This window comes from Notamacropus eugenii, chromosome X, assembly GCF_028372415.1.
Source record: "Notamacropus eugenii isolate mMacEug1 chromosome X, mMacEug1.pri_v2, whole genome shotgun sequence".
In the NCBI taxonomy this organism is placed as follows: Eukaryota; Metazoa; Chordata; class Mammalia; order Diprotodontia; family Macropodidae; genus Notamacropus; species Notamacropus eugenii.
Window position 1 is genome coordinate 40,736,328 of NC_092879.1, and position 10,266 is coordinate 40,746,593.

General features: G+C 37.8%; 1 long non-coding RNA gene across 1 annotated transcript; it reads right to left on the reverse strand.

Moving 5' to 3' along the window:
• Positions 1–526: 526 nt before the first annotated feature.
• On the reverse strand, positions 527–8,661 carry LOC140516063 (uncharacterized). Its single transcript, XR_011971256.1, has 2 exons — positions 8,538–8,661; positions 527–2,919 (listed from the first exon to the last, which is right to left on the reverse strand). It is a non-coding gene; the product is annotated as an uncharacterized lncRNA (long non-coding RNA).
• Positions 8,662–10,266: the final 1,605 nt, after the last annotated feature.

The following is a 10,266-nucleotide window of genomic DNA, read 5'->3' on the forward strand; positions in this document are numbered from 1 at the left end:
ACAAGTACATGACTTAGATATAAATAATGATATCATAAGCAAATCAGAGGAATATAGAAAAAATACCTAAAAGATTCATATGTAGAGAATGAGTTCATGACCAGAGAAGAGACAGGGTGGTTTCCAAGAAGTACAATAAATGATTTTTATTATATCAAATGAAAATATTTTACCCAAACAATACAAATTCAGCTAATATTAAAAGAAATTCAGAAAATTGGGGGAAATCTTTGCAGCAAGCAAGTTTCTATGATGAAGTTTTCATTTATAAGATAAATAGGCAACTGAATCAAATTGATACGAGAAAAAGCCATTCCCCAATTACTGAATGGTCAAAGCCTATAAATAAGCACTCTTAAGAGGACTTAATCTAAACCATCAGTAGACACATGCAAAAGTAGTTTAAATAATAAAGAAATGCAATTATGTTATGGTTATATCTTCTACTCATTAAAATAACTCTGAGGTACCACTTCACACTGAACAGATTGATGACAAAAATGGAAAATGACAGATGCTGGAGGAGTCGTGAGAAAACATGCATTTTATTGTTCATCGATAATTCTCCACATAGTTTAAAGAAGGAAGAGAGGGAACTTTATACACACAATTAACTGTAGAAGCTCATTTTGTGATGGTAAAGAATTGGAAACTATGGGGATGCCCATCCACTGAAGAATGTCTGAACAGGTTAGGGTACATGAATATGATGTAACATTTTGTGAAGTGAGAAATGATGAAGGTGATATTTTCAGGAAAGAATGGGAATACTTGCATGAAATGCAAATTGAAGTGAAAAAAAATAAAACATTTTTATCACAACAGCAATATTTTAAGGATAACCAATTTTGGAAGTCTTCAATCCTGTGATCAATACAATCATCAACCACAGTTCCAGAGGATTTGTGATGAAACATGCCGCTCAGCTCGAGATAGAGAACCTGATGTATTCGGTGTACAGACTAAACCATTCCTTCTCTCTCTCTCTCTCTCTCTCTCTCTCTCTCTCTCTCTCTCTCTCTCTCTCTCTCTCTCTCTCTCTTCCTTTCTCTCTCCCTCCTTCTCCTTCTCTCTCTCCTTCCTACTTCCCCTTCCTTCCTTCCTTCCTTCCTTCCTTCCCTCCTAAAACATCTAGTAGGATTGAAACCCAATAATACCAATACCTACTCAGGAGATTTGTGTTGTCAAGAGACTTTGCACGCCCACTTTTTTCCACTGCTAACAGATAATGTACTATCTTCCTGCATTTCTCTTTGGTAGAACACCCTAGACTGTGACAGAAGCTCTATTTAGCCGAGAAACATTAGTTTCACACAGCCCATTAGTTTCATACAGCCCTTACATACAGAAGTATTACCACTAAGCCCCTTCTTGGTGGTGGTCCCATCTAAAAAGGAGTTGACAGAAACTAGAAGAGAAAAGAATTCAGCAAAAGAGAGTTCCCTCAGGAAATAGGTGTATCTAATAAAATTAAAAAGGACTCATTTGGGATGTGTCTTAAAAATTTGAAACTGAGGTAATAGAAGTAGCATCAAGCAGGAAAGGCAATAATAATGCTTAAATAGCAGACTAACATGAACAAACATTAAAATCTACAAATCTCTGATTTCCAAAGACAATAGATTGTAAAATTTAAGAATTATATAACTGTACCAGTCTTGCAGATAATAACATCAGATACCAAGTTTTAGTAAAGTTCAAGAGGATCTCAGGTATAATGGTGATAGTATATAAGTATAAAGCATCAAATCCTGAGGAAGAAGCATCCCTGTAACAGAGACTTTATAAGACTAAGGTCCTTTTATTTTTCAGCAAATGACTAGTGAGACTTCACCATTGTGTCAGATCCTAACATCAATTTTATATGAATGAGTACTTTAAAGATGTGTCCGGACCTAGGACCACTTTCCCCAAAATTTGACGTCAATTGACACCAAACTAAAACCCACCTGTCCAGGGCTTTCTTCACTAATTTAAATCTCCCGGGCTCCCGACACTAACTTTCCCTCCCTGGGTTTCGCTTGGAATCTTACCTCAAGATCTAAGTCTTTGTTGGTCCTCAGGCATCTCTGGCCCCTCCTGTGGGGGAGGGGAATAACTAGACAGAGCACCCGAGTTGGCAGCTGCACACACTTTAATGGCTACATCACTCTCCCTGGGATTCCCCCAATGCCCCAGTATATCTTTAGGCACCCGAGCTCCTCCCATGTTCCTCCCCGTAGGCGGAGCCTATGCTGTTACTGAGGCATTCCCACTACCTCGTAGCTTACTAGACCAGCTAGCATGCCACGTAAGCAGGTTAGCACCTCCAGGTGTCTCAACTTTCCATACAGGAGGCCACGGTCCAGAGCTGGGCCCTAACATCTCCCACTTTTTGTTTTTTACAGGGGTTACCTCTGGGGTTATGGGGATCTTGGGGTTATGCGTAAGGTTTTGAAATTCAGCTTTGGTATCAAGTACAGCTCGTCCTATCAAACTGCAAGCACATTGTAACATACAAGGAAGAAAAAGGCACAGGAGCAGGAAAAAAGGCTATAGGTCCTAGAAATGCAACAAGCCACTGGAAGTTTACAAGACTGTCAAGCCAATGAACCAAGTCCATGGCTTCCCTTGTTCTCTCTTCTTCATATTTCTTTGAGACATTATGCATTTCTTATAGTGGCATTGAAGCTGCAGATAAAGCTGGGTAAGTTGCAGTTCATCTCCTATGTTTGAAGAAGGGGTGCAACATGGTGGCATAGTAGGAGTATTGCGAGAAAGATCAGGAGCACCATTATGTTGTAGATGGCTAAAGGCCTGACTAAGTTTCTGTAACTTTCTTTGTTGCCTCTATCGTGCCCTCTGTGACTTCTTCATCGTGATTGCTGTCTTCCAACACTCGGATACATTTCACTGGAACCCACACTTCTTTGTTGTCATCTGTTAAAACACAAACATATCCTTTTCCCCAACTTAATACTATATGAGGACCAAACCATTGTTTATTTTCATCATGCCACATCACCTTATGTATGGGCTTTGGCATTCAATGCATTTGCTGTAACTGTCTTGGTCTTAATAGACTCAGTCTTTGTAGGAGACGTTAAAAATTTCATAGCGGCTGATAAGCCATCATCATCAAATTTCAAATAATTTAATGTGTAAACAGCCAATTGTAATTTCCCATCAACTCCTGGTCCAGCTCCCCCTTTTTGTTTTTGCAAATAAGTTTTCAAGGAGTGATTTGCCCACTCTACTATAGCTTGACCAGTAGGATTATGGGGGATTATGTGATATAGAGAATTCTGCCATGAACTGTTGAATGGCTTTGCTAGTATAAGCTGGACCATTGTCTGTTTTAATACTTCTTGGCATACCATGATGGGCAAAGCAATGTAAGAGGTGTGCTCTGACATACTTGACAGCCTCTCCACACCTCACTGACATCCTTCCACAACACCTATTGTTGCTGGGGTGCAATCTACTTTTTACTAATAATTCTGATATCATTGCGGCCCAAAAATGAAAAGAATGTTTGTGAAGGAGTAAGGCTGTCATAATCTAAGGTTAAGTTGTTCATAGTATATACAGCCTGTGCCAATTGTTCCCAAGGGGACCAACCAAGCATTCCCCTATTTGTTTTTGAAGGAACAGGTTGAGAGTTTTATTCTTCCTATATATTGTTGCCTGACTCATAGAGTTATATGGTATTCCTGAAATATGAATGATTTATAAAAAGAAATTCAATATTAGAACTGGAGCCCAAGTACAAGCACTCAAGCACCACACCCTGTCCCCCTATAAACAGATGGGACCCAACACATTTTTGGGATAAGGGATAAAGGTCTCGGCTTCTGAAATTGCTTCCTGCTGAGATTGGACGTAGAGCTGACCCTGCCTCACAGGGTCCCAACATTGGAGGGGTTGTGTCTTTAACCAATATGAGGAACTTGATGATTCAGAGGGTGATAGGTGATGGTCTTGGACAAAGAAACCTAGAAAACACAAATCTGGCACAAAGATTAAACAAACAAGAACCAAAAAGGCATAAGAATAAAATAACTAGAAGTGAGGTAGGTGTGAGAATATTGTCAGACCTCCTCACACTCTCTTGACATACTTAGTAACTATCTAGGATAGGAGGGGTTTGGATGATTCACATTTGTCTCCAACCTCCTTATCTGCTTTCTATGTATTTTGATCAAGCTTTTATTTAGTTTTCCAAATCTCTAGAACTGATCATTCAGACTGCTTCATATTCCTTTATATTTCTACGATAGACGAGATAGTGCATAAGTTATTACTGTTAGCTAGCACAGCTGTATTATCTTAAACAAAAGAGATTTCTAAGTTGAATCTCACAACTGAATAGATGATCATCGTTGTTTCATTGGCTTGTTTATCTTTTTCTGATTATATTCACTCTGGAAGAAAAAACTTTGGAAATTAAGCTGTTAATAAGTTCGCACATTAATATTAACTTTTGCTTATTAAAACAACAAAATCTGTTCTGCTTTACAGATCATTACAAATTAAGTAGCAATACATTATCTTGAAAATGAAAATTTTAATAGATTTCAGCCTTATTTTGAAAAATATTTCTTCTAAAAATATTCCTTGTTCTTTCTTAAAACAGTTGAAATCTCATCATAATGTTCAGAGTTACTAAACTTTTTTTTAAAATAGAAGATTAGGTGAAACCTTTTAAAATGATAGTTGTCTTTTCACTTTGAAGCAAAAACAAACCTTTTAAAATTAAAATTTATTAAAACTTAGTTGGTATAAAAATGTTCTAAGGAATATAAATTCCCAAAGTATTATAACAAATCAAATTCTTAGATATTCCAGAATTCCTAGATATCACAAAATGTTTTAATAAAAGTGCATAATAGAATCTCACATTGGTAACAGTAAGAGACTGATTACAAAAAAAATTACTGCTTCAAACAATAGGGACATCTTAAGGTGAGTCTTAAGTCATTTACATACATTTCTGAACATGTTCCAATTTCAGATAAAAATAATATTAAGTTTTCCAGTAAGATTATACAAAAGGGTTCACATGTTATACTGACTACTTATAATTGATCATAGAAGTTTGCTATAAAAGGAAAAAATACGGACATGTTGATATAGCAAATATGATAGGATAAAACATCTTTGACTCTGAATTCAGATAGGAGTGAAATTTTCCAATCATGCAGTATCTGTATTATAGCCAGACTCAGGAATAGTCAGGTAGAAAACATTCCTTTATAAAAGGACAGAATGAGAAAACTGACCAGGAGGATCCCATCCTAGATTGAGTCTAGAATTGTCCCCTCAGTGTTTCCTCTCCAGATACAAATTTCACCTGATAACAGTACAGGATGCAGGATCACAGTCCCTCTGAGTAACTCGTGGCATATTCTTTCAGATACTGATTTAATGCAGACAACTATACCCAAATTCACACTTAAACAAAAATATTTATGGTCCCAAATGCTTTTACCTTAAACAGCAAACTTCACTAATCCCAACTTAAAGCCAAATACAGTTATTTGTATTCCCATGGAGTTGCAATAAGCAATGAGGATTAACAGGACTAACATACATATGAGATTTCATTTAAGATCCTTCCTTCTCAAATTTAAAACTTGTCCTGAAATAAGTCAATTATTAAAAATATTTTCTTATCTATTACAACTTTTGAGCAAGTCACATTCATTGTTTATGAATTATATAAACCAAACAATCTTCTTTCTTAGGACTGGTGACCTTGTACACATGAAAGAGGCCTTGGCAGTTTTAAAAATAAAAGGAATTGGCATGAATCCCATGCTTGCCAAACCCCAAACATACTGTCTGGACTGTTCTGAATGGGCAGAACCAGTCTAAATAAAATTTTTACTCCATTCTTTTCTTTCTATACACAGTAATCAATTAACAATTTTAGGTTTAGCATTAAAACAGCAACTTCAAAAACTTAGTTAAGAATCTTACAACTTTTATAAATGATAAACAAATTATTTTAGCTCTAATTTCTTTTTCAGGCAAAGGTGAAAATACCTAGTTTTCTAAATGGCAATTACAAAACATTATAAGATAAGGTTGGTAGGACTGATAAAATTTTTAAGTAACATAAATGGCTACACACAATTTTTCCAACATCTTTTAGTTTCAACAAGATTCAGATTACAAATTGCTTTCTCTAATACCATTTCTGGATTACAGAGTAAAATAAAAATCATAATGGTTCTAATTTTTAATCAAGAAAATTTCACATCTATGTCTACTCCTTAAAAATGTGTTTGAAAGAGAAAGTTGTAAAACTGCAAGTGAAAGTGAGGGAGACTCTGGAACAAAGTCCAGTGGTGTCAGTCCCCTCCTTTCCACTTGGGAGTTAAATCTCTGAGGTGTCTTTTTTCATTTTTAGATTTATGCATTTTCTCAATTTGCCTTAGTGCCAAATAATACAATAAATTCTGACCTGTCTTAAACATCCAATTAGGAGTGACATGTTTCACTTAAAATATGATCAGAATAACAACCTTTTAGTTGTATCCCATACACAAAAACTTTTCTCTTTTATGTGAGGCATGAGATAATTAAAATGCTATTCAATCTGTCTTTCTGATATGAGGGAAAAATTTTTCCCCAACTTCATCTTGTCTTTCTCTCCACCTTCATAACTTGGCCAGAGTTAGAAAGTAAAGAGAAAGAGAGAATTTTACCAACTACTTAACAATAAATTCCAAAACTTTTATGCATTCCTTAAACTTTATGCCCGTGTTGTACTCCTAGTGGGCTTTGATTAAAGCTCCTTTAAAACTTCATATATTATTGCTTTGTATTTCTTATGTAAAATTGCATATAGCAGTCATATAAACTAAATAATATAAGATTAGTTCCTCTCTTTCTCTCTCCCATTCTCCTCCCTGATGCTGCAGCCATCAGAGAGAAGGGATGAGGGGGAGGGAAAGAGATAACATTCTGAATTCCAGCTACAACGGAGCTGGCCGTAATAAATCACAAACACACACACACACACACACACACACACACACACACAGAACATGTAAAGACTGAATGCATATAAGGACAATAAAAAAATTCAAAAACTGAGAAAAGATTGTCAGAAATCCTCTGCACAAATTACACCTATGGCTTGATTTCTTTTACTTAGTTTCAAACATAATTTTAAACTTGTTGGCTCCATATATTCAGCATGAGACTCTATAATGTCCTCCTTAAATGACACATTCTTTCTAAACTCTAATTGCTTCAATTTTTGCTTATCTTTAGAAGTTCAGTCTCCAAATTATTAATGTTTTCTTTTTCTTTCCACTCTGATACCTCCTTCTGCAAATCAGGATACATTTTTTCTGGGCTATGCTCTCTTGAGCTCTCTGAAGAGCTTGAAGGAGTGGTCTGTGTCGAGGTGAAAAATTGTCTGACTTGTTTATAGAAACTGCCTCTTTAAGTTCTTTCAATAGTTTAAAGGGCACCGGTCGATGATAAGGCTTCCCAGGTCCTTGTCCATTGTCATTAACACAAACGGGGAATAAGAGGGATGGTTTTCTATTCCACGCATCCCAATCTATCTCCTCTCCCTCCTCTAAAGCAGCCTTTAGGGTCTGAGTAAGCATGCTTTTTGAACGGGGATTCGTCGGTAATCTTTGAGACCCCATGGTCATAGCTGCACAAGCTGTACAGGGATCTCCGTCAGAATCCCTCGCTTCCCCCTCCCAAGTAACGTCCCACTGTACAGGACGGGTCTTACTTTCTTTGTTCCTTCTGTGCTGCGCGCTTGCCCTCTCTCCCCTCCCTGATTCCTCACTCCCTGAGTTCTTTCTTTGCTGCGCAGCCAATAGAATTGAAGCAGTTCCCCCTTTTGAGCCTCCCCCTCTCTCCTCCAGGTTTTCTTCATCCCTCGTGGCTAATTCTTTGTTCCCCTTTTTTCCCACGCCATTTTTCTTAATTCCCTTTAACTCTTCCCAGGGATAGATAGATGGTACATCATCATCTGAAGTTTCCCCCAAAGAATCTCCCACCTGGGTGCCACTATGTTCAGTGAGAAAAGGGCTCTGCGGCTCCTGCAGCAACAGGTTTATCAGGGAGTAAAAGGTGAAATCATGATCAGTCAGAGTGCCAGGTTTAGTTTCAGCATAAGAGACCATCGGCTGACCAACTACACCCCAATTAGCCTTATTTATTCCAGAGTGTTCTAACCAAGGAGAAATCTCCCAAATCTTTTCTACAAAAATATGGCATTGTCTCATATGGGGCTTAATGTGCTGCCGCTTGCACAACTTACATAACTGGCATGCAAGCACTGCCTTTTGCTCAGGTTTGATCAGGGGGATACTACACCCCTGACCCATGTTTGCTTCCCCGCCTTCCCAGGAAATTCCTGGAGCTGTCTAGCTCTTCTCCTCAAAGTGAGGAGGCCAAGCGGATTTCCTAACGTAGCAGTCCCTGTTCCAGGTGCCAAAATGTCCAGGGCTTTCTTCACTGATTTAAATCTCCTGGGCTCCCGACACTAACTTTCCCTCCCTGGGCTTCACTTGGAATCTTACCTCAAGATCTAAGTCTTTGTTGGTCCTCAGGCGTCCCTGGCCCCTCTTGTGGGGGAGGGGAATAACTAGACAGAGCACCCGAGTTGGCAGCTGCACACACTTTAATGGCTACATCACTCTCCCTGGGATTCCCCCAATGCCCCAGTATATCTTTAGGCACCCGAGCTCCTCCCACGTTCCTCCCTGTAGGCGGAGCCTATGCTGTTACTGAGGCATTCCCACTACCTCGTAGCTTACTAGACCAGCTAGCATGCCACGTAAGCAGGTTAGCACCTCCAGGTGTCTCAACTTTCCATACAGGAGGCCACGGTCCAGAGCTGGGCCCTAACACCCACCAGCTGATGTAGCAAACCCATTCTTTGACTTATTCACTGATACCAAAGTGTAGAATTGGGTTTGAGTACTTGCAATAATACACTTTGTGAACCAGATGGCATTGGGTGCTGGATATGGGGAAAAATAATTCAAGGGGACATTTTCACAACTGCTTTTTCAAACTTCATGTAAACATACATATCTCCCCAAAGAGTCGCGGGTCCCTGGTTTCAACTTCCTCTAGTAGAAAAGTTTAGAATGAATTCTAAAAATATAGATCCCTACCCGGTATGATGGGTAAGATCTACTCCTAAGTTCTTCCCAAAAGAGTAGGGGATTGGAGTATACACCCTAAATACACCTTTCCACATGTTGAATGAATGGGATGAATTCTCCTATAAAACTGAGACAGATAGTGGAACGAATTAAAAGCCGTAATCCAACAATATGTTGTTGACAAGAAACACTTTTGAAATGGGGGGATACGGACAGGGTAAAGGTAAAAGGTTGGAGCAGAATATATTGTGCTTCAGTTGATAGGAGGAGTAGCAATCCTAATCTTAGACAAAGCAAAAGCAGAAATAGATCTAATCAAAAAAGATAAGGAAGGATACTATATCCTTCTAAAAGGCACCACAGAATATGAAGCAATATCATTATTAAACATATATGCTCCAAGTGGTATAGCATCCCAAATTCTTAGAGGAGAAGTTAAGGGAGTCACAGGAAGAAATAGACAGCAAAACTATACTAATAGGGGACCTCAACCTCCCCCTCTCTGAACTTGATAAATATAACTTAAAATAAAGAAGAAAGAAGTTAAAGAGGTGAATGAAACTCTGGAGAAGGTAGATATTACAGATCTCTGGAGAAAATTAAATGGGGATAGAAAAGAATATACCTTTTTCTCAGCAGTACATGGCACATAGACAAAAATTGACCATATACAAGGGCATAAAAACCTCACAGTCCAGTGTAGAAAGGCAGAGATAGTCGTATGTAATAAAAAGTCATGGAAAGATAGACGAAAAACTGATTTGAAACTACATAATCGAATCCAAGTGAAAGAATGGGTTAAACAATGAATAACAGAAACAATCAACAACTTCACTGTAAAGGATGACAATAATGAGATAACCTACCAAATATTATGGGATACTGCAAAAGCAGTTCTTAGGGGATGCTTTATGTCATTGAATGCTTACATAAATAAAATAGAGAAAGAGGAGATCAATAAATTGGGCATGCAGCAGGAAAAGCTCAAGAAAGAACTAATTGAAAATCCCCAGTACATACGAATTTAGAAATACTGAAAACCAAACCAGAGATTAGTAAAACTGAAATAAATAAACTACTGAACTAAGAAATAAAACTAGGAGTTCGTTTTATGAAAAAACCAATAACATTGATAAAA